General features: G+C 43.3%; 1 protein-coding gene and 1 pseudogene across 4 annotated transcripts in view; both read right to left on the reverse strand.

Annotated features, from left to right (window-relative positions):
- Positions 1-25,610, reverse strand: part of LOC126297807 (protein O-linked-mannose beta-1,2-N-acetylglucosaminyltransferase 1-like) — a 1,990,313-nt gene that overhangs the window by 1,889,200 nt on the left and 75,503 nt on the right. The window lies entirely within an intron of this gene.
- LOC126299797 (5S ribosomal RNA) lies at positions 8,428-8,545 on the reverse strand (annotated as a pseudogene).

The raw sequence follows: 25,610 nt of genomic DNA on the forward strand, positions 1-25,610 counted from the left end.
TTTTTTAATGGAACAATATATCTGTCCTATGGTATATGAAAGAAGCCTCTATCAGAACTTCAACGACGTAACATGTATCGGACATGAAAGCAGCATCCCAAACAAATGTAAGTAAACACGTAACTCAGGTATGGTCAACTTGCTCGTAAAGCTACTCTTCTCCTCACCGCAGGACAGTGGTTTTCGGCGCTGTTATCGCGACATTACTTGGTTACGTCCCAGAGTTGTCCGACACTAGCCAAAGTATTGTTAAGAAGTAGATAAATTTTGATACGAGGGTCAAATACGATATGACGCTCAGAAAACAACAGTAAGCTTATCAGATATCGACTCCCTTTATCAAATAACTATCGTATTTGCTTTGGCTAAATTTTCACCCAAGATAACAATGCAAATATGCAAAACAAGGTGATATTTTTATGTGCATGTTAAGTTACTGTGAAGTTCATAGCAATCCGTACTATCAGCTTGCACGTTATGACTAGGTTTTAAGTAGTCATGTCTGGTGCGAAAATGGACAATAAAATAAAAGTTCACCGGCGTACAGTGAGATTTTTTAAATGCTCTTGCTGTGGCCACGATGGTCAAAATGAGCACTAAAACAGAAGGTTTAAGTCAACATCAGACATTTTTTGACAAGCTCTTTAATGTTTTTAGTAGGCATGTTACATAGGACAACCAGAAGCGACGATCAGGTAAGGCTTACATGACACCATGTTCAGCATTCTCAGTTGGGACTTCAGTTTGATTCTTGCTGCGCGCGAATACACTGTCTGATCAAAAATATCCGGACATCAGTATGTAATGCAAAATTGAACACTCGGTGTCACGAGGTTTCAGTGAAGAAATAGTAACAGTAGAATCGTTAGGTCAGGACAGTTCAGTGACCTATAATGTGGACAAGTCACTGGATACCACCAGAATAACAAGTCCAGACATTGAAGCCTTCTAAAGGTGTCCATATGGACTGTTAGTGATGTGACTGTGTAGGGGAAACGCGAAAAACAACCACAGCCAAACGAAAACCAAGAAGATCTCATGCACTAACGGACAGGGGCAGATGAGCATTACGAATAGTGCTTGTAAACAATCAGATGAAATTAGAGAAAGGAATCACACGTGATTCCCAAAGCACGACTAGCAGTACAGCTAACAGAAGTACCGTGTGTGGAGAGTTAAAAATAACGAGGTACAATGCTTGAGCAGCTCTTCAAAAACTTCGCACATTTCAGTGTGAAAGCTAAGCGACGCTTGAAGTGGTGTAAAAGGAGACACTACTGGACAGTGGGTGAATGGAAACGAGTGGCAATCCGATGGAAGAATTTGCTGTTGGTGATTGTCTGGAGAATGTTACCTTCTAGACTACTGGCCATTAAAATTGGTACACCACGAAGATGACGTTCTACAGACGTGAAATTTAAACGAAAGGAAGAAGATGCTGTGATTTGCAAATGATTAGCCTTTCAGAGCATTCACACAAGGTTGGCGCCCGTGGCGACACATACAACATGCTGACATGAGGCAAGTTTCCAACCGATTTCTCATACACAAACCGCAGTTGACCGGCGTGGCCCGGTGAAACGTTGTTGTGATGCCTCGTGTAAGAAGGAGAAATGTGTACCATCACGTTTCCGGCTTTGATAAAGGTCGGATTGTAGCTTATCGCGATTGCGGTTTATCGTATCGCGACATTGCTGCTCGTGTTAACGGATCGTGCAGCCACATCTCGATCCCTGAGTCAAAAGATGGGGACGTTTGCAAGACAACCATCTGCACGAACAGTTCGGCGACGTTTGCAGCAGCATGGACTGTCAGCTCGGAGACCATGGCTGCGGTTACCCTTGACGCTGCATCATAGACAGGAGCGCCTGCGATGGTGTACTCAACGACGAACCTGGATGCACGAATGGCAAAACGTCATTTTTTCGGATGAATCCAGGTTCTGTTTACAGCATCATGATGGTAGCGTCCGTGTTTGGCGACGTCGCAGTGAACGCACATTGGAAGCGTGTATTCGTCATCGCCATAATGACGTATCACCCGGCGTGATGGTATGGGGTGCCATTGGTTACACGTCTCGGTCACCTCTTGTTCGCATTGACGGCACTTTGAACAGCAGACTTTAAATTTCAGATGTGTTACGACCCGTGGATCTACCCTTCATTCGATCCCTGCGAAACCCTACATTTCAGCAGGATAATGCACGACCGCATGTTGTAGGCCCTGTACGGGCCTTTCTGGATACAGAAAATGTTGGACTGCTGCCCTGGCCAGCACATTCTCCAGATCTCTCACCAACTGAAAACGTCTGGTCAATGGTGGCCGAGCAACTGTCTCGTCACAATACGCCAGTCACTACTCATGATGAACTGTGGTATCGTGTTGACGCAGCATGGGCAGCTGTACCTGTAAACGTCATCCAAGCTCTGTTTGACTCATTACCCAGGCGTATCAAGGCCGTTATTACGGCCAGAAGTGGTTGTTCTGGGTACTGATTTCTCAGGATCTATGCTCCCAAACTGCGTGAAAATGTAATCACATGTCAGTTCTAGTATAATATATTTGTCCAATGAATACCCGTTTATCATCTGCATTTCTTCTTGGTGTAGAAATTTTAATGGCCAGTAGTGTATAATGTCTAGTGCCAACTGTGAAGTATGGTGGAGGTTGTATTACGGTGTAGCGGGCTTCTTCGTAGTTAGAGTGTTGTAATATTATCGCGTTTTGTACTGTGCGCAGTACCGTTCAGAGACGATGGTTGTGTCCACATGACAATGCGCCTTGCCGTAAAGCAGCATTTGTGAGGCAACGCTTTATGGCTGTCTCCGTCTAATACTTCACTGGTTTGAAGCCTGTTCCAGTTTTCCACAGACAGCTCTACTCTCAACAACGTGTGCAATCTCACACGTCAGCATTCGTGTGTATTTACATTATACCACAGTCTATCCTACTCCTGTCGTTGAGTGGGCAAAAATAATGTTAATATGCTCCCTAATTCTGCCCTCTTAATCATTATGCGAGATAAGAAATGGAAAAAGTCACGCATTTCCTGTCTTGGAAACTGAGCTCTCGGAATTTAGACAGCTGTGGTCTTCACGAGACATCTTCACTTTAGTGTCTCGCATTACAGTTTGTGGAACATTTCTGTGACACACACAGGCTATCTGTACAAATCCGTAACTGCTGTTCTTTTTATCGTCATTATTTATATTGTTACACATTTATAGTAAGAATCCCAGATGATCATATAAAGTTGATCGTCGGTAAAGCAGATGCCAGACTGAGATTCATTGGAAGAATCCTAAGGAAATGCAATCCGACAACAAAGGAAGTAGGTTGCAGTACGCTTGTTCGCTCACTGCTTGAATACTGCTCAGCAGTGTGGGATCCGCACCAGATAGGGTTGATAGAAGAGATAGAGAAGATCGAACGGAGAGCAGCGCGCTCCGTTACAGGATCATTTCGTAATCGCGAAAGCGTTACGGAGATGATAGATAAACTCCAGTGGAAGACTCTGCGGGAGAGACGCTCAGTAGCTCGGTACGGGCTTTTGTTGAAGTTTCGAGAACATACCTTCAGTCAAGCAGTATATTGCACCCTCCTACGTATATCTCGCGAAGAGACCATGAGGATAAAATCAGAAAGATTAGAGCCCACACAGAAGCATACCGACAATCCTTCATTCCACGAACAATACGAGACTGGAATAGAAGGGAGAACCGATAGAGGTACTCAGGGTACCCTCCGCCACACACCATCAGGTGGCTTGCGGAGTATGGATGTAGATGTAGATGACTGTGAAGTTGTTTGGACGTAAAACAAGCCTCAGTGTAATGAAGTTAATTGTTGAAGGTATTTACTGGCCACCTCAGTCCCGGATGACAGTTTTAGAGTCAATGGCGCGGAAATACACATATCATGCAGTATTAGTTGGAGGCCACTTCAACCTACCACGTATATATCGGGGCATCTATGGATTCATTTCAGGAAGCACGGACAGACAGTCTTGCGAAGCATTTTTGAACACGTTTTCCGAAAACTGTCGTGTAGAGCTATTTCGACAGCCACCAGCCATATGAATATTTCAGACGTTGTAGCTACAAGCAGGCCTGACCTTTAAGATGGTGTCAGTACAGAGACAGGGATTAGTGATCACAATGTCATCGTATCGACGATGGTTTCTAAAGTTAACAAATGAATCAAGAAGACTAGGGGAGTACTTTTGCTAGAAAGCGCAGATAAGTAGTTGCTTGCATCCCACTTAGACAGTGAATGAGGATCACTTAGTTCCACTATGCTGGAAGTGGAGAAATTATGGGGGAAGTTTAAACTCATTATAAATCGCGCTCTGGAAACGTATGTGCCGAGTATGTGGATTAACAATGGAAAACAGCCATCATCGTTTGATAACAAAATTCGGAAAACACTGTGGATGCAAAGACTGACACTCTCGGTTCAAAAGAGGACACTCAAATGACAACAGAAAAAAGTAGAAGTTGGTGCGTGTGTGTAACACCGTCGTGCCATAGCAAACGCTCTAGCCTAGAACTCGAGAAAATTCTAGTTCTACCTAAAATCGCTGAGCAGTCGAAGGCTTCTATCCAGTCACTCGTTCACTATTCTGGTGTGGCGACAGAAAATAGCAAGAAGAGAGAAAAAAGTTTAAATTTCGCGTTGAAGTAATCGTCCACACAGGAAGATTGCACAAATATACCGTCGTTAGAACATCGCACAGACACCATTATGGAGGACAGAACACTGAACATCTCTAGCGTACTGAAAGAGATGGCAACAAATAAGTCGCCAGGTACGGATGAAATCCGAATTCGATTTTACAAAGAATACTCTGTGGCAATGGCTTGCATTTATCGCGAATCCCTCGCCAAGCGCAAAGTCCCAAGCGACTGGGAAAAAGAGTAGAGGATTCCTGTACTTAGAAGATTAAAAGAACTGACCCTCGAAATTACAGACCAATATCCTCAACATGGGCCTGCTGCAGAATTCTTGAACGTATTCTCAGTTAGAATTAAATAACGTACATTGACATAGAAAGCTTCTGTCCACAAATCATCACGGTTTTAGAAAGCATCGTTGGTGCGAATCTCTGCTTGCCCATTTCTCACATGATATCCTGCGAACTATGGATGAAAATAGGCAGATTCCATATTCCTAGATTTTTGAAAAGCGCTGTGCACGATACGCCACTGCAGGCTGTTGACAAAGGTACGAGCACACTACATAGGTTCCCAGATGTGTGAGCGGCTCGAAGAGGTCTTGAGAACTAGAACCTACTACGTTGTCCTCTACGGCGAGTGTTCATGAAGCAAAGCTATTGTGAGGAGTGTCCCAGGGAAATGTGAGAGAGCCGCTAATATTATCGATGTACATAAATGATCTAACGAACAGGGCGAGCAGCAACCTGTGGCTGTTTGCTGTTTGGCGGACGGAGAAGTTTCTTATAGATTGACTGTAGAAGGATACTAAATGACTTAGATAATATTTCTAGTTGGTGTTATGAATGGCAGCTAGTTATAAATATAGAAAAACGTGAGTTTATGGTAATGAACAGGAAAAACAATACCATAATGTTCGAATACAGCATTAGTAGTGTGCTCCTTGACAGGTTCACATCGATTAAATGTCTACGCGAAACGTTACAAAGAGGTATGGAATGGAATGGAACGAGCTTGAAAGGACTGTAGAGGGGAAAGCAAATAGTCGACTTCGGTTTACTGGGAGAATTAGGATATTATTATGATGATGCTTTGCTTGTGGGGCGCTCTACTGCGCAGTCATCAGCGCCTGTGCAAAGTCCTAAGTTTTACACAGTCCAATTTTTTTACGCACTCCAATCTAGCAACTGTCACGAATGATGATGATGATGAGGAGGAAATGATGAGGACAACACAAACACCCAGTCCCCGGGAAGATAAATTTCCAACTCGGCCGGGAATCGAACCCGGGACCCCGTGATCCAGAGGCATCAACGCTAGCCACTAGACCACGAGCTGTGGACCGAGAATGAGAAAACGTGGTTCATCTGTGAAGGAGACCTTACGTAGAACACTAGTGTGACTCATTCTGGAGGTGTGATCGAGTATTTGGGATACCTGCCAGGTCGGGTTAAAGGAAGACGTCGAAGGAATTCAGAGGCTTATTGCTAGATTTGTTACCGATAGGTTCGATCAACACACAAGTATTACGGAGATGCTTTGGGAACTAAAATGGGAATCCCTGAATCCCTGGAGGGAAGGACACGTTCGTTTCGAGGAACGCTATTGAGAAAATTGAAAGAACCCGCATTTGAAGTTGACTGCAGAACGAGCCTACTGCCGCCAACGCATATTTCGCTTAAGGACCACGAAGATAAGATAAGTGAGGATTCGCACGGAGGCATATGGAAGGTCGTTTTTCCCTTGCTCTATTCCTACTGGAACAGGAAGGGAAATGATTAGTAGTGGTGAAACATATCCTCCACCTCGTATAGTACAGTGGCTTGCAGAGTATGTATGTAGATGAACAAGAGAGATGTCGTGTGTCCACTACACTTCCTTAGGACGCTTCCAGTAAATATGAGTCTGGTACCTGTCTTCCCCTCAGTTAGATGTATGTGACCGTTCCAACTAAAATCACTCCGAACAGACACTCCTAGGTGCACGACGGTTCTTATTAATTTCAGTGATCAGTTGTCGCTGCCGTATTCAAACGAAGTCAGAGCATCTCGTTTACTCCCGAGCATTACATTTCTTTTTTATATATACTGGCGGTCAACAGTCAATATAACCGTGCGTTGCGTAACAATTTTTAAGAACCACAACTGAGGTCATCGTTCTGCCGCAGGTGAGATCATCTGTGAATACTTATGAGCAACTAAATAGTTTCACCACATGCATGCTGACTGATAAGTTTCTGAGTGAAAATAAATGTTTCAAGAGCGAAGTAAATCAGTTTCCCGATAGCACCCCTTTAGAGACTTATGACCGTATGACTTGCAGACTTTAATTTTGCATGTAAAATTTCTTTATTTTCTCCATATTTTAGTTCTGGCCTTCGGTTTTACTTTCGCGACAGTGCTATGCAACGAATTAACTGCCCGCCGGCTCAGGGATTGGAATTACTGTTCCTCGAATTAAGCATTTTTTGGCACCCAGCGTTCTTATTCGGCAGATTGCATGTTTGCAGTTGCAGCAAGATTGCTGTACGGACTCTGTTGTTCTCGCAATGGACACGAAACAACAAAAATTATTTGCTCTGTTTGGCGAGTTTTTAATCAATATTCAGTCGTACGAGCAGCGGGCGTTCCATCCACTAATCACTCAGCGCGCCGCTCTGCAAAGCGGAGGTGTCAACGGCTGCGGCAGATGTTTTGCCAACCAACACGATTTGTAGGCGTCCGCACCACATGCTGGCTGTTCTTTCTCTCATAGCATGAATATTCTCTTACTTTTCAATTTTTAACGTAGATATTCGAGCTAACGGTGAAAAACTAATTTTAGAAGCTTTTATTAGGAGGGGTTAGATAGCACTGCCTTCCATTACCTCCGCGGAACCACACTGTTGCAAATATGTGACACCGGGAAAGCAGTTTGGAATGTAGTTAGTACCCGAAATAAAATAGTAATTGAGCAGTGTGCTATAGAAAATTAAATTTATGAAGAAAATACTTCTACTAGTGGTGGTTGCACTCCCCCCCCCCCCCCCCCCCCCTCCCCACCAGTCCAATAAATGACGGTCGCCGAACTAATGTTACTCGACGATTTTTCTAAAAGAGTAACCGCTCACATTAATCGCATTATTCGAAATAATCTTCAGAGAAAGGATGTAATCAATCAAAGGGTGTTTGTTCATACCCGTCTGTAGAGTCAAACAGCATCACGACCTTGGATCGATGATCAACAGCCGGTCATGGTGGGCGAGCGGTTCTAGGCGCTACGGTCATGAACCGCGCGACCGCTACGGTCACAGGTTCGAATCCTGCCTCGGGCATGGGTGTGTGTGATGTCCTTAGGTTAGTTAGGTTGAAGTAGTTCTAAGTTCTAGGGGACTTATGACCTCACAAGTTAAGTCCCATAGCGCTCAGAGCCATTTGAATCATTTCTGGACGATCAACAAGTGCAAGTCGCGCAAGGGTGGCAACACAAATTGTTTTGCTTAGGCGGGTAATACAATAGTATTCATGGACACAGAAAGCCTGGTAAAAACTAGAAAGAAGCAAAAAACTCCTCCTGAATAGGCCATGAAGGCCCAGCGATACTGACCGACCGCCGCATCATCCTCAGCTCATAGGCGTCACTGGATGCGGATATGGAGAGGCATGTGGTCAGCATACAGCTCTCCCGGTCGTATAGCAGTTTCCGAGACCGGAGCCGCTATTTCTCAATCAAGTAGCTCCTCAGTTTTCCTCACAAGAGCTGAGTGCACCCCGCTTGCCAACAGCGCTCGACAGACCGGATGGTCACCCATCCAAGTGCTAGCCCAGCCCGACAGCGCTTAACTTCGGTGATCTGGCGGGAACCGGTGTTACCACTACGGCAAGGCCGCTGGCACCTGGTAAAAACTACATTTATTATTAATGAGTTTCAGTTCACAAGCTATTAGGATAAAACGAACGTAGTTCCGTTGAACGCGAGAAAAATCTGAGAATAACAGCAAAAGGGTTTTGCTACGTACGGTGAGTTTACCTTCATACTGCAAGGTGGGTTGCTGCGGCGACGATGAGCCCAGTTGTGCGTCGAATCCAGCATCAGAGGCTGTTGAGTGTTATCACTGTGCCAGCAAAGGCATACGAGATTCTCTTGAATCGTGATGGATTCCGGTAATTATTTAGTGTTCAAGTTAGGATTAGGTTTAATAACCGCTCAGCCAGAGGCTTCCGAGACGGCTGTACCGCACCTCTGCTCACTTTCGATCTAGAAGTGATCTCCTGTTCTACCAGGAAAACCGTTGGCCTTTCGTCCGCGATTGGCTTAAGAGAATCTCCTCCAGCGGCTCCTTCCATATTGCGAACACAACTGGTCTTGTAAGCTCAACCTCTCCCAGGGACGACCGAAGTATTTCCCTGTTTTACTGATATAGTAGATTTCTGCACGAGGCCTACGATCGTCATTATCTTTCCTTCACCTGGTTCGAACTTTACAACCACACTCTCACTTCTTATCCCATGAAGCGGGTATTGTGAAAATGGCGCCCCGACATGCAGCCAAGCACTGTGTGTCACCGACTGTGCACCAGGCTGTTTCTCTGGTATCTCCTTCAGTCACGTAACTGTCTACTTTAATGCCAGGCGATCGATCATCTTACCTGTTGCAAGACTTCACTTGCCTGTTGATGTAATTGTCTTCGATACATAATGTCCTAAGAATTCCCTCACTGCAGTCAACTAATCACCTAGAAGCAAGAACTAACTTGGTATTTGCAAGTAATACTCTTAGGACACCTATCTAAACCGTTTACCAAGAATCATATGAAACAGAAGATACGATTTTAATGTTACAACTATGACGGCATACCGATGGCAATTCCGAATGTAGACAGAAGATTGACTGCAGTCGAATCACCATCACTTCATCAGAGTCTAACGAAGTAACAAAAAGAGAAATAAAGCTCTATTCCCTACGGTGAAGCACTACGCTGTAGTCATAGAAATTAGGAATAAGGTGCGTTTATTCCGCAAATATTATGTAAATAGCAGAGGGAACATAAAGGAAGCCAATCGGAAGAAAGAGACTAATTCCCTTTTAAAATGAGTTACCGACGTTTCCTGGTCAAGGATAGTATGAATAACTGTTCACTGCAATTAATGTCGCAATACGCAGATGTATAAAAATGGTTCAAATGGCTCTGAGCACTACTGGACTTAACATCTGTGGTCATCAGTCCCCTAGAACTTAGAACTACTTAAACCTAACTAACCTAAGGACAACACACAACACCCAGCCATCACGAGGCAGAGAAAATCCCTGACCCGCCGGGAATCGAACCCGGGAACCCGGGCGCGGGAAGCGAGAACGCTACCGCACGACCACGAGATGCGGGCGCAGATGTATACCGAGGCAGGAATAAATGGTTGTAGACAGAAGACGTGGTGTATAACCGCCGAGAGCTCAAAAGTGGTAGCAAGACTAAGATCACTTTTGACCAATTTCCTGTGGCCTCGGAGCTTGCATGAGGTCGAAGAACGACATATTTTAGGCACAAGTTTCTTGCTGCACCAATTATTTATGTACTCGTAGTGATGCAAGTTACACGACGAGCTCTTTTCGGCGATTTGCCACTATCAGATGTACCAGCGAAGATGTTATAGTAGATATAACATTTTTACTTACGTCTACGTGTCTACATGAGACATAAGAATAAGGTGCCACAGAGTAGCACAGATTTAAGTAGCAATGTTATACTGGTGGTTCAGCTGTAAGGCGCTTGAGTAGAAAACAGGAGGTCGTGGGATCGAATTCAGGTCAAACCTTGGATACGATGGACGGTGTGCTCCGAAACAATTTTGTGCACCAGCGTTGTGTTCTTTTGGCAGAGATTCCACAGATAACCATCTATCATACTTTAAAGGGGAGAGAAGTCTCCAAATCCCACGTTCTGTGAAGAGTCGTAGACATCCAACCATTTAGCGCCCAGCTGTAGTTTTCCTGTCCTCCCTCTTTCTGTGGATGCTCACGACAGTAGCACGTGCACATTCGACCAACTACGTCGTTTTCGAGACACTCGTTCACGGGTTCTGCATAATAATAATAATAATAATAATAATAATAATAATGTGTGTGTCAACGCGGCTTATCTCAACAGATTTCCTCATTTGTAGCCCGTATCTCCGCTTAGGTGATCCCCCATCCGTATCTACTCTGCTTACAAACTTTTGTTACCATGTCACATGCCCTCAACGCCACCAAATTCGCGGTCGGCAGTGAGCAGAATGTTTTGGCTCATTAATGTATTTCATTTAATACTTTATGTTTCTGAGCAATAAATTGCTAGAGCCCAAATTTTGTACGATAAACCTGTAGGAATACCAATGAAGATCTTGGAGTTTCAGGAGAGGACGTTCGTGATGGGTATCGAGGTTTTTGTGTACAGCGCTAACCACTGTAATTTACTGGACTTTTTGTAATGTGTTCGTGGAGACGACAAATTCACAAAGAAATGGTTCAAAATGGCTCTGAGCACTATGGGACGTAACATCTGAGGTCATCAGTCCCCTAGAACTTAGAACTACTTAAACCTAAATAACCTAAGGACATCACACACATCCATGCCCGAGGCAGGATTCGAACCTGCGACCGTAGCGGTCGCGCGGTTCCAGACTGAAGCGTCTAGAACCGCTCGGCCACCAATGGCCGGCACAAACAATCGGGATTACTCTTTGACTATTTTTTTTTCTTTTCAGTCAGCACTACTTCTCAAGATATCCTAAGAAACAAAGAGAACTGAAGAATTTGTCGGGCGAGAGTTTGTCTAAACCTTTTCGCACAATAACACATTATTATAAGTATTCCAGTTTATTATTTTCCTTTGTTAGCTTGTACACAGAGAGTTAATCAAATATAACTGAGAATATATGTAACTAAAATAAAGGCAACGGAGTTATAACATGTAGCAAAACTGAAAAGCAATCTGTAATCCCGGCCGCAACACTAACTAAAATCAAAGTCATGCGGCAAGGTAGCAGGTAGCTACGTCGTAGTACATGCATGGAAAGAAATCATTGAATATTCCTTCTTGCATAGGTACTGCAAGCTCTTGTTAATGCTAAATTTACTAACGACGTGTATCAGAGAAAGAAACGTTCCGATGAGAAACGAAACAGGACATACTTCCAGGATACTGAAGTTTGACAACTACCGAACAAGTAAAATACGTGTACCTGTTTCATCGGACGCGGAGGTGAGGGAGAAGCGAAAGTAAGTTAAGCATTCCATAGACGATTTTTAAAAAGCTCTGCCAAGTAACTATTTCTCCGGTACTGTGAACAGAAGAGAAAACTTCACAGCTCCCGTTACACGCAGCTGGACTTTAATGATAAATATAAGGAAAATAATTATTATGCGTGTAAGATTACCCTTGGTACAAATAAAACCCAGTTGCAACATGAAGAACCATAGTCCAAAAGGATGGCGGTTTACTAACATAAAGCAACAATACGTAGACGATGTATCAGTTCTGCCAAAGGGGTAGCGTGTGACACGACAACACACAGCGTCAGTTAATGTTTAATTATTTTGTATGCATATGACGGAATTTATTTCATTGTGTGTGCGTTTGTAGTATACGAAGCTGGTTGTCGCTTAGAAACTGGCGTTAACTTTTTGACTTAGATCTAAAAAATATAAAATAGAAAACGCAAATGTTTTGTCTTGAAAAAGACGTGCGCCCTCGAGAGCATTCGGTACACAACATTTTACTTGAAACTTATCTCCTAACATTGCTTCTTAGTCGATCTAAAATGTTTAATGGACGTAAGAAAACAGAGCATCGTAGGAAAGGGTGTGGAGATAATTAAAAGACACATAATATGAAGGACAAGTATTAAACGGTTTAAAGACACACACACACACACACACACACACACACACACACACAGAGAGAGAGAGAGAGAGAGAGAGAGAGAGAGAGAGAGAGAATTACCAGAGTGACATTAAATGGATACGGCTGCCGGGGATCATGATATTGCAAAGAGAAGCACTTAAACCATTACCACTAGTTGTAAGTCGATACCAAGAAACATAAAATTATTTTTATTTTATTTTCTCGTAGCAACTTGGCAGCCACTTAAGATACCACTGAGTGTTGTAGAGCATTATAATGATCCGCTTATAAAAGTATCAGAATATACGTTATTTATTCCTCTTTGTCGCTGATCTTCGAGATATAAAAACAACTTGTTTCATTATGAAGTGGAAATTAAACTGTGAAGCTAAAGCACGGCCAGACGTAGTTCGAAACCTCAAGGATTTGTTTTTGTGCAGTTGTTTTACTTGTTATGTAACGATTGTACACCACTAACAATGTTTGAAAACATTTACCTTCTTGCAGAGGACTAGTGATATTGCGGTGCATGTGGAATGTAACGTCAATTGTTTAGCACGTCGTTTAGAGAGTAACATTATGTTCGTGGTACACTGAGAACAAATTTCGCAACAAAACAGTGTCTGCAGGTTCTCACAGATGACTCTTGCAAGACCGAATAGGATGAGCAAATAATCAGTGAAGTCGAGCACGTGAAATCCTTAGTTTTGTATCCCTCCTGGAAGGCGGAGCGTGGGTCTTCTCCAAAAAAGTGAAAGGTTGGCCGAATGAAGGAAGCGAGTAAGAGCAGGTGAGGTTCAAATGGCTCTGAGCACTATGGGACTTAACATCTGTTGTCATCAGTCCCTTAGAACTCAGAACTACTTAAACCTAACTAACCTAAGGACGTCACACACATCCATGCTCAAGGCAGAATTCGAACCTGCGACCGTAGCGGGCACGCGGTTCCAGACTGAATCAGGTGAGGTAAAACACGTCGGTACTGCAAGTAAGTAGAAGTAGTTTACTGGTGCATGAATATATACAGAGGCATACATAACTTTGTGCTGAGAAGCACGTAGGTGAAAATTATATGAAGCGAAGCTGAAGCGAAGTGTCCCGGCCGTCTGCTCTTGATCAAATGGGGTAAATCTGGTGTGGAGCACGTAGAGCTGCTGCCCTCACTGTAAAGAATAATCTCCATAGCCAGACACTGAAACGTGACAGTTTGCCTAATTTCAGTATACTATCTCCTAAGGTATCTACCATACGTGGGGGCAACTCTGTGCATTACGAAGTATATTCTTAGCCCAGAAGAAAGTTTTCAAAGCGATCTGTGGTGTGGTTCGGAAACTTCGTATAGGCTGTTTTCTAAGCATCTGGAATTTCTAATACTGCCACCTCTTTATGTTTACACCTTAGAGAGATTTGTGGTTAATAACATTGAATCATTCAAAGTTAACTGCCGCATTCACTCAGTGAACACTTAAAAAAAATTGCACTTGGATAAAAGTTCTTTAACTGTGGCACAGCAAGGTACATATTATTCTGTAGTTTCTGTTGTCGATAGGCTTCCTGCAGAACCGAAAAAAAAAACGAGTGAAAATCCTTTAATTTTAAAATCTAAGTTGAAGGTTTTCTCATGGCACACTCGTTTTTTACGTACAGGAATTCGTCGATGTAGTTTTTAGAGCCTTTCGTAGTTATATTTAACATTTTATACAGGGGAGAGGGGGTCAGAAACAGCTTGAGAAGCTTGTAAGGATGTTGGACAGGAGACTGCGCCTAGAAATAATTATTAAGAAGAGTGTTCTATACGTTGCTCCGTTTCCGAGTTAACTGGTATCGAAGTTAGCCTATCGGGAGGCCGTTCCGCGCGAAAATTCAAGAGGCTTGCCCGAGACGGTATCTCCAAATGTGTTCTTTGTTTCCTAAAAGCGAACAAGAGAGCAATGCAAAATTGGACATGGAACGGTAGTAAGGATCGAACCCGAGCCAAAAGGCTGAGCAGTCTCGTACGCTATCGTCTACGCTATGAGACCAATTGACGCTAATTTACTCATACCTACGGGCTGCTTGATGTTGCACGCGGTGCACCTCGATAGCTGCGCGGTAAGCGTGGCGGATTATTAGTAGAGGGGCGCCGAGTTCGATTCCCGGCCTGGTCGGAGATTTTCTCCGCACGGGGCCTGGGTGTTAGGTAGTTCCTTCGCTCCTGTCGCCATAACTGATGTTCCATTATACAGATGGCTGTATTCGCATGTGCGAAAGCTTTTAAACTAAAAAACAGTGCTTACTCTGCTGCCTGATTGGTTAACTGAAGTTGTAACCAACACGCAAATGTCACAACGGATCGAATTTTTTTTCTGAACAATGAATTCTCAGCACAATCTACCTTGCAACTCTCTAACTAGTTTTTCAGACTGTTTCTGAGCAACCTACATAGTATAGTAATACTTTTCCGAGTTATTTAAGTTTGGTTTATATGTTTAAATATTTAATCAGAATTCTGTGAACTAAGTTGTGACTCATTCCATGGTGGTATTTTTTTGCCTTGCGTGGTGTCACAGAACCTGAAAAAGTACAGAATACATTAATGACAATAAAATATTCGGCAGTCATTTACAAACACTAACATTACAGCTGAGCAAAACACATTAGGCCAGTATTGAGCCCGGTGACAGCATGTTGCGCTGGCGTAACTAGGTCCGTCATGTATAGGCTACTGGGAACCTGCCCCTCGTGTCGCGCTGTTAATCACGGCTCCCGCCACGTGACCGACGCTGGCGGCCACGCTGCACGCTGCCCGCCACGGGTGCCGGCGTTCAGCAACGATACGCTGAGTGCATGCGGGCTTCACAGTCCGACTGCCATGGAACACAAAGTCTCGGCCTAGAGTGCATCTGAATGTCCGAAAGAGAAAGAAGTAAGCAAGAGGTCGACGACGACGTCACTACAGTCGGAGCAAGATCTCGGAACGTGGAGAGAAATTGGCTGCGCCCTTTCTAAGGAACCGTCGCATCTTCTGCCTCAAGAGATTTAGAGAAACTATCGAAAATTTAAATCCGGGTGGTCAAATGGTGATTTGAAGTTCCGTTCTCCCGAATACGCGCCCAGTTTTTTACAACTACGCTCCTTCTCTTGAAGAAAGTTCGGAACCGCTCGATGAGGTTCTTCCCGAAGGTCCCCCGAGTTTGTTCCTCCAGAAATAAGCATATCGCGTAACCGTGAAGTCCTTCTGTGACGTCACTGAGGATAATGGTACATTGCAAGTCATCACCATGGCTGAGGACGCTAGACATTAACGGGCATCGTGTTTTGGAGGGACTAATGCACTTTAGGGCAACTAAAGAACTATTAAAGTGTGTTACTGCTACAAGTAAGGCGATTTGCAGTAGTGGTGCAAGAAAATATGTGACAAATTGGTTTATTTGAAAGTTCTACTGCTCGTTTGCTTCCCTAATCTTGTTCAAATGTTCACAAATTCTGCGTTTAACAAAGGCGATGTGGAATATGCGTTAAACTGCAGTCTCATTTTTGTTGGCAAAAATTAATTTCAATAACATTACAAAAATTCTTATTTTAGTTGGAATTGGCATTATGCCACGCAAGGATCATTGTGCTGTCTAGCACCGGTGGGAATAATCAGTTAACGGGCTACAGAATTAATGGGAAGATTCTTAAATCCAAACAATTGCATTTTACAGTACAGTTTCGCTGTAAAAAAAAATTATTTCTGTTCATGGCGACGAGGAAAGTCGTGTGATGGTTAAAGAGAAATATGAAAACTACGAAAGGCTGCAGTGCAGACATGAGACTTTCTGAAGCGGTGAGAGTAATCACAGTGCTGAGAATAGTTCAAAATATACAACTGTTAGCCGGCCTATTAGCTACTAAACGCGACATTTGAGGCGAAGTGGTGGATCTGGGTCTAGCGCTAAGGTAGAATTGCAACATATCGTTTCAGTACATTCAGGAAACAACATCGCATGCGAGGTGTCACAAGTAGTGTAGCCAGGATGTACGTTTTTAAGGAATTAGGTCGTCAGTGGCAGGCATTTTCAATCTTCAGCACGAAAGGTTGTGAGTGGAGCCCAGACATTGGAGATATTTCAGACGACTGTGTAGCATACTGGTTTTGGAGGTAGCACCACCAGTATCGATACACAAACATCAGCTGTTTACAAATACTTCCATCACACGCGTTGAAATTTCAAGAATTGTTACTGCCTGAAATGTACATTGTCAAGTATTGGTTCTACACTTCGAAAAACTTCATTTACTATCCTCTTTTGTTTGTATAATTTTGATCGTAAAGTTGGAACACTTTGTAGAGACTGACGTCAGAATTTCAAGAATGAGAGACTTCTAGATTTGTATAAAGCCTCAAACGTACCACTGAAAACTACGTGCCACTGTAGAGTCAATGATGGCTTTATTCGGGAGGTGGAGGGACGCAGGCGTCTATTCCCGAAAAAAATGTGCCTTGTCCATGCTGGGCTCGATGCTCAATCAGACGGTCATTAGGATTTCAGATAACGTGATAGAGTACATGGAGCACATTTTTGACAAGGAAAGAGGGATGAATGAGCAGAGACACCCAATAAGGGGCCAGCCCGGTATTCAGCTTCAGATATCCGACGAAATTACTTTGCATGCATGCGTGCATGTGCTGATGAGGAAACATGGTTCCAAATCAATAGCCGTTTGTGGCAATTTATGGAAATTACTCTCCATATCATGGAATGCCTTTAAGTAGTCATATTACCGCTGTATAAAGTCGTCAATGTGGCTGAAGAGCCCATGCGGTATAAACAGTCTATCGTCTCTTAGCAGATTTCATCGAGAGTATAAACGAGGGACAGGACGTGCGAATTCTGAAGCATGGTATTTCAAAGATGTGAGCATAAAGGTGTTGAACAAAACAACACGAACAGCACCTGATTCTGTGTAGGGCTACCTTTAGATTCCGAAATAGCCGGATTAATCTTGGGGTTTTATAAAAGCAAAAAACTGAGCAATGGAAATTCGTACTGTTGTCGAAAATAAATTGTTTAAATTCCTTTTGAGATAATGGAAGATACTAGGAAAAAGGAGAGGGCGGAGTGAGGGAGGCAACTGACCTTAACATTTTACCCAGTATAGGCTACAGTGGCTTCATAATATTCTGGCGTGGAGTCAACTGAAGATGTGTTATTTCAGCATATGCCGTTACAGAAGTTTTGCCGTGAACCTGAGTTGGAAGGAAACAGTGAATTCTACTGTTCCTCAGGTGTTTTCCTTTAACAGGTATGTCCTGAGGAAGGAGACGGTGTAAAAGTACAGTCACAGGGCCACATTTCGCCTCCTTGAGAAGTGGTGACGGTTTTCTACACCTCACACCACTAAATACCCTTCTTTTCATTCGCGTTGTTTACTCTTGGTTTGACAGGAGCATCTTTACTTCAAAGTTGTGCTTATATAGTTATTATCCACTTTTTGCGCCGACACTGTGTTAGGCAGCTACGTGTTAAGCTAAATATTAAGTCTTTCTTCCAGTTATATGTTTGGCAATTTAAGTCCTCTCATGAACTGTACATATAGTCATTTCACTAGGTGCTGTAAATGTGTCACCTCTATCGGTAATGTTACTTTCTGTACGATCTGACTTGACGTACCATCGTAACACTCTTAATGAGCACAGCTACACCGACCACTCAGGGCACTTGTAGAGGTTTTCTAGTACACTGGAAAGACAAAACACAACGCCAGAGTGATAAACGTTAGTCAGAAAATAAGATGTCTGAATGACAGTGTTTCCAGCCCTTGTAATGCTGCTCTAGCCGATGGCGCGCCTTTTAGACGTGGGCGCTGCTGGAATGGCGGACGCCGGACAAGGGAGCGTTCTCGTGGGACGGTGGGATGACGGCAACACTTCCTACGTTCGAGCTTCCTACGCAGCCGGGGCTGGCAATGGTGTCAGGGACCTTCTCGCTAAGTTCCCGTGTCAGAGCTGTTTATGTGATCGCTATGGCCGAGCCAAGGAGCGGTAATAAAATGCGCAATAATGGAAGTGTCTCGTGTGCTGCGTGTTCTGTCAGAGGTTTACACGGCCGGTTCATTCTTATTACTTGTGCATCTGCCTGTCTCCGGCCACGATAGTAAATTACAAGAAAATCGTCACGTATGCAGCCATCTTCCACTGTTACCATTACTGTAACCTCTTCATTTCCAAAGGTTTCTGTGACCTTAGTAATCTATACGTAATTCAAATTGAGAAGAAGAACAACACTAAACGCCGAGCTGAAAAGACATAGAAAGAAGCAAGCATAAAACAATGTATTCGTTTCGAAGCCGTGTGATGGTTCAAATGGCTCTGAGCACTATGGGACTTAACATCAATGGTCATCAGTCCCCTAGAACTTAGAACTACTTAAACCTAACTAACCTAAGGACATCACACAACACCCAGCCATCACGAGGCAGAGAAAATCCCTGACCCCGCCGGGAATCTAACCCGGGAACCCGGGCGTGGGAAGCGAGAACGCTACCGCACGACCACGAGATGCGGGCAAGCCGTGTGAAGTTAGAGCTATTACAGGACAGTTTTTCTGTATATATTGAGGATTTAGGCCTTGCTGGCACTCCTTTAACAGCTGTTTCGCTTATTCGTAGAAGGAACAAACAACATATTAAATCTTAAGTCAGGCTGCCAGGAAAAAGAAATACCAGTCAGCTTTCTTAAACGTTAAGTGTCTAGTAAAAGGTAAGCCCTCTCTTTCAGTAAAGTGCTGGGAAGTAATGCCTCCGAACGTTTAAGTGAAAACTCTTGAAACCTTTTGAAATAAAACAAACGTTATTAACATTCTACATCGTTATTCTTTAGGTTTACACATTTATTTCTGAACATAGTCATCCTGGAGACGAACACATTTTCCTCAAAGAAACCATCGCTTTAGAAGGTTTGATTTTGTTGACGGAGCTACAACCTTGCCTCTGCTTGTACCGCTTCATCACTATTGAAGTGAAATCGTCGAAGGTGTTCGTTAAGTTTTGGAACAGATGAAAATCTGATGGGGCCAATTCGTGATCGATAACAGTGAACGCAAAGCTCCTGATTGTTTCAGATGGCGCGGTGCTCGTGTGTGATATGGCATTGTCGTGCTGAAGGAAATTATGCTCCAAGTGTGAACGAATTCTTCGAATTCGAAACTCGATTACAACACACTGTCTCTCACCCACCGACATAGTTAACGTCACGCTCCGGCATGCTACACGCTATAATTCGGAGCCCTCTAGTGGCGGAGGGCTGCAACTTGTGCTGGCAAAGTGGAATAGTTCACCGAGTAATCTGCATGACGAATAATACCTCAACCGATATTGATATCAGAATAAAAAAAATCGAAGAATAAAGGTGTAAAATGTTAGTAACGGTTGTTTTATTTTAAATGCTTAGAGGTTCCGTGTTAAAAATTGGGAGGCATTACTTTTCAGCTCTCTCTCGTACTTGAAGAGTTCGACAGTAGCAGGCCTGAAATGTCCATTGCTTCATCCTGTTATCCCTGTTATCAAAATTACTACGATTTTCCGAGATCAGTTGAAAAAAATACGAGATGATTCTTCGGTTGGTGCAAAGCTAGCTATCCTTTATGTCAGCAAGAAGCTAAAATTGTGAAGTAAGGTGTAGCAAAACCGATGTACCTTCTAGTTTCCTTCGTCTTGTAATACTAAAATGTTGAATATCTCTTCCGAATAAGACCTAAGATAAATATAGGGCGTTTCAAAAAGATTCATCCTATTTTATAAGGCATTTCTTCCACATGAAAGAAGACAGAACCTTGAGGTAAGATGGTTCAGAGGACTCTAAGCACTATGGGACCTAACATCTGAGGTCATGAGTCCCCTCGATTTAGAACTACTTAAACCTAACTAACCTAAGGACATCACACACATCCATGCCCGAGGCAGGAGTCGAACCTGCGACCGCATCAGCAGCACGGTTCCGGACTGAAGCGCCTAGAACCGCTCGGCCACAGCGGCCGGCCCTTGGGGTAAATTTTATCTTATTTATAGGACGACAAAGTTTTTATTTTCAAAAGGACCATTCGATTTTACTAGGATATGTCTCTCACTTCCTTGCACATACCACTTTGGGTTACTTTTTACACGTTGGCCGTTGTCAGTTTTCATGACTGGTGCTGCTACTTTTCAATCAGAAAGCTCATCAATTGGCCCCACCAGGGTTGAGCGCACCCCGCGTGCCAAGGGCACTCGGCAGGCCCAGACGGTGAACCACCCAGTTGCTTGCCAAGCGCGACAGTGCTTAACTTCGATCATCTGACGGGAACCGGTGTTACCACTTCGGTAAGGGCGTTGGCTGTTTGCAAGTATATTGAGGATATAATTTCCATTTATCTATGACAAATGTTCAATAAGAACTGCAGTGTACGCGCAAGAAGCGTCTAGATACTTCTGTGGGCATGTCTGGAGTTCCTGAGATCAGGTGACCATGAAGGACAGTGGCACCTCTACCCCCAACAAACACTAGTAACTTTATAGTGAAAATGTACCCCAAGTTTCTTTCTTCATTCATATAGAAGATAGTCTTGTGCAATCGGATGGGTATTTTTAAATCATCCTGTATCATGTCAACCATCTACTTCTTACATACCTTAAAAGATTTATCCTGTCTTTCGACGCGCTTGAGTTTCCTCTGACTGACACAAAGGAAGTGAGTCAGACGTCAAATAAATTACCAGGACAGAGTATCAACATATATTTACAATATTTATTGGAGTCGCCACATGCATCTACGAATACGGAACTGGATCTGGAAAAAAAGGACTCTTGGGGTTTTATGTTCAGTCGACGTCGAGCTCATTGCAGGCAGAAAATTACACAGAAAGGACTCGGCTTTGTCCTTTTCAAAAAGATCCATCCTAGTATTGGCTAAAATATTAAAGAAAACTACTGAAATCATACATCTGGATCTGCGAGTGAGGATTAGATTCCATTTACTACCAAATACGCGTCTATTGCCTTAACCGCTTCGCCAGTTTGGCGTTTGGCGTTGTTTTACAATTTTCCCGTCAGATAAATCCAACGCGAACTGTAAATGTAACAAAGGTTGATCAAAAAGAAGACAGCTGAGACACACAAACTACCCCACCCATAATGTGTGTTTTCTACAAACCTCCAAAGACGCTGACTCCAAATCTTCAGAGAAACCCCAGTAAACGGAAAATGCGAAAGGTGAAGTTGTTGCCCAAATATTGAGCTTTCGATTTCCGTGTTAGAACATAACTGCAGATTAGCTAAGTAAAAATAAATTTACTACCCTGTCCACAAGACTGTTAAAGTGAAGTACTGCACCAACGCCAGTGCCATTTTCAGGGAGAGCATTATCAAAACGACGACTACAAAGTATCAAGCCTTTCGAAGAAATACAAAAAATTCTGCAGCTCTTTGAAATCCGGACTTTCTAATATATTAATACTTATACATAATAATTTGTGCATTATATCGTTTTTTTTACACACAATTTTTATCAAAGTATTAATTTCTTATCGAACCACGTAGTGTATTACGTAACAGACTTTCCGTGGAATACACGCCACCAGAGACCGTAGTGTCTATCTAGTAGGGACTTCAGAAGGTAAGTTATACATGTCGCCTCTTGCTAAGACTATTGCGCAGCAAGAGTAGCACATTGTCAGGAAAGAGTTCATGTTTCGGTTTTCCTGCGACACGGTTGTGCTGCTGTACGTGTAACAGGTACGCCACAGTATGCGATTGAAACGGCACGGCAACTAGAAACGTATGCTATAGTTGAAGTAGACGGGACAGTAGGATTCTTGTGGGCGAAACTCCTAAATTGCACAGCCACTAAGCGTGAAATTCTCGCGGTATATCGACCAAATGTGATGTCGCGTCCAGCCGTCGAGTTCTCTGACCTGTAAACCAGGTTACGCAGTCAATTACGTGACTCTTGTATAGTAGCTTCGCAGTGGAGTTACTCACATGGCGACTTATGTGACTAAGAAAGGTTGTCCTTAATACTAGCAAAAAAATACTAGTAGCAGAGACTGAATACTATCTCTGAGCAACTAGTCAGAAAGAGAAACAACTGTGTCCAAGAAAGGCCCCGTCAAATCTATAATGGACACTACATACTTTACTGGTTTTTGTCACGAAGTTCTACTGTCAGGCGTTTTTCTATTCTCGAGAATAAAGAATAAAGAAATAACTAGCCACCCAGAAGTACACTGCCGTCAAAGCGTCGTCTGTCATGTTGAACGTGAATTACGACAGCTGGTGCATACTCAATAAGAGCAGTGTGCTGGCCGCCGCAGATAATGCCGGGCCCCATTTCCGGATGCGTCGCGGTTTACCGTTTCATTTTCAATTTGTTGGTTCATTCATGCATATACCATTCGATATGATTTCTCGTACAGCTCATCATAGGTGGAGCATATATGCTACAACTCTAGTTCATTCAGGGAAGAATACTTATTCCTTCCCGCCAGAATCAATCGCTTCAATCGATTGTTATGTTCAGTAGAAAACAAATAAATATTGCTGGAACCGAAAAACGCATGTGAAATTGATTTTCACCCATATGCAACAAGTGTCTGAAGCAACACAGAAAAACAGCAACAGAGCTCAATATTCGTCACAAAAAGTGTGCAACAAAAACATGCTACATATTCGAAAGTTTAGTAGTAACTGGGATCCAGCGCATTGAGGAATGTCCCTTGCTTCCAGGTTGAACTTTTTGTTTCTTTGGACAAGTAAAAGTAGTTCCATAATCGTCTTTGATTTTTGGCGAAAATGTGAAAATCACAGATTGGAGACATTTGGGATGTCCTGGGAAAATAGTTATTGCATTTTCTAACCTGTTCATGATGTGTCCGATTTGGGTGGTGTGACTATTCAGAGCTTGTACAGCGTATTCCTATGATACTGATTTAGGTGAATATGTCGTGGAAGGAAAGCAGAAGGAGAAACCCCATGACCTCTACAGTCCCCTTTCCTCGAAATTGGTTTTTTGCTCTCAAATTTTCTCATTACGGACAGTGCCCTATGTTCTCCTTTCGTGGGACACTGTATATAAGTTTATGAAGCCGCCGAAGACAATTGTCCACAGCACGACTCAAAACCTCTGCCTCAGCTTGGTAAATTTCACCTATAACAATGACTTGCTCCACGGAAGCTCATACAACCGATCCACGCCTCGAGGGAAAGAAGGAAGATTAAATTTTAACATCAAGTCGGCATCGACGTCATTACAGACGCAACACAAACTCGGATTAGGGAAAGGTGGGGAAGGAAATCGGCCGTGTCTTTTCAAACTTTCAAAGGAACCATCCCGGCATTTGCCTTAAGCAATTTAGGGCAATCACTCCACGCCTCGAATATGACATCTTAGCCGGCCGCGGTGGTCTAGCGGTTAAGGCGCTCAGTGAGGAACCGCGCGACTGCTACGGTCGCAGGTTCGAATCCTGCCTCCGGCATGGATGTGTGTGATGTCCTTAGGTTAGTTAGGTTTAAGTAGTTCTAAGTTCTAGGGGACTGATGACCACAGATGTTAAGTCCCATAGTGCTCAGAGCCATTTGAACCATTCGTTTTATGACATCTTACAGGAAAGCGACTCATTACTTGGTATAGGCGATAAACAAATAAAACCAATGGACCAATTTCAACCGAACTTGGAACACAAATCCCTTACTGTTAGGCAACAATCGCTGTAGCTGTAAGAACCACCTACCAATCTTTGATCAGGTGATAAGATGTCAAACAATGCAATGCGTAAAAAACTGCCACATCTTGCATGACGTTTAAGTTTATTACTTCTTTTCTACTAGCTTTATTTGCAACACATTTCGCAGGCAGTATCCACATACTTCTGCACAGCTGCAGCATCTCATGAGCTACGTAAAGTACTGCATGCATCTCTGAAAGCTAGTTATTTAAGATTATGTCTTGCAAGATCTTGTAACTTTACAGTCGTTTCAAAGTAACTACACCACACCCACTGCAATGGGAAATAGGAAAATAAAATTGAAATAAAAGAACACTGAAGAATCTAGAATTTAAGACCTCGAGCTGAGACCTCAAGATATTAATTCTGACAACATTTACAGCAAGAAGTGCAAACGAGCCATACACCTATATGTGGAGCGACATATTTCATTACTCTCGACCAGCCTACAGTTTTGAAATACTGTGGAAAGTATTACACCGAAATCAGTTTGGTACTGCGAGTGTCAAGAATGTAATCAGCCTACTTGGGGAAGACACTGCGAGGTGCAACGTCTGACACGCCTACCACCTATGGAATTCGCTGAAATGGAATACCATAATGCCTGCACAATCACTTAACGGACCATATGTTTCGTCAGGTTTTCTTACATGGACCACGCACGAACACTACTTCACACGAATTGCCACAGTTACAGTATGAACTCCATGTGACAATAACTTTGGGCATGTTGGTCGAAATGGCTCTGAGCACTATGCGACTTAACTCCTGAGGTCATCAATCGCCTAGAACTTAGAACTAATTAAACGTAACTAACCTAAGGACATCACACACATCCATGCCCGAGGCAGGATTCGAACCTGCGGCCGTAGCGGTCGCTCGGTTCCAGACTGCAGCGCCTGGAACCGTACGGCCACTCCGGCCGGCTTGGGCATGTTGTTTCAAGATGAGCGAGTCCCTGCATATTTTGCCACCCGTATAATACACATAAATGCAATATTTCCTTTTCGCTGACACTAGCTATATTTATTGGTCACCGGGGTCAGTGGAAATTACTGCGTCACATTTTATTTGTGATGACGCAATGCAAATCAGTCAATCGGTTTAGGAGAAGCGTTACTCTCAAAACATAATAAATTCTCACAAAGGTTGCACGTACTACTACTAAGGGAGATGAAAGGGTGTCGAAGCCGGTCATGGGACATGTCAAGTTTAATTTAAAAGTCCTTGAAAAACAAAGCATTAATTCAGTGTAGGTTAGTGTATATTAGTGCTACAGCTTCCACTAGACTTCGTCGGGGTGACTTGCAGCTCATTAATTAGGCAAGGATATTGTATCGGGACTTCCTGGAACGT

Source organism: Schistocerca gregaria, chromosome X (assembly GCF_023897955.1).
Source record: "Schistocerca gregaria isolate iqSchGreg1 chromosome X, iqSchGreg1.2, whole genome shotgun sequence".
Lineage (NCBI taxonomy): Eukaryota > Metazoa > Arthropoda > Insecta > Orthoptera > Acrididae > Schistocerca > Schistocerca gregaria.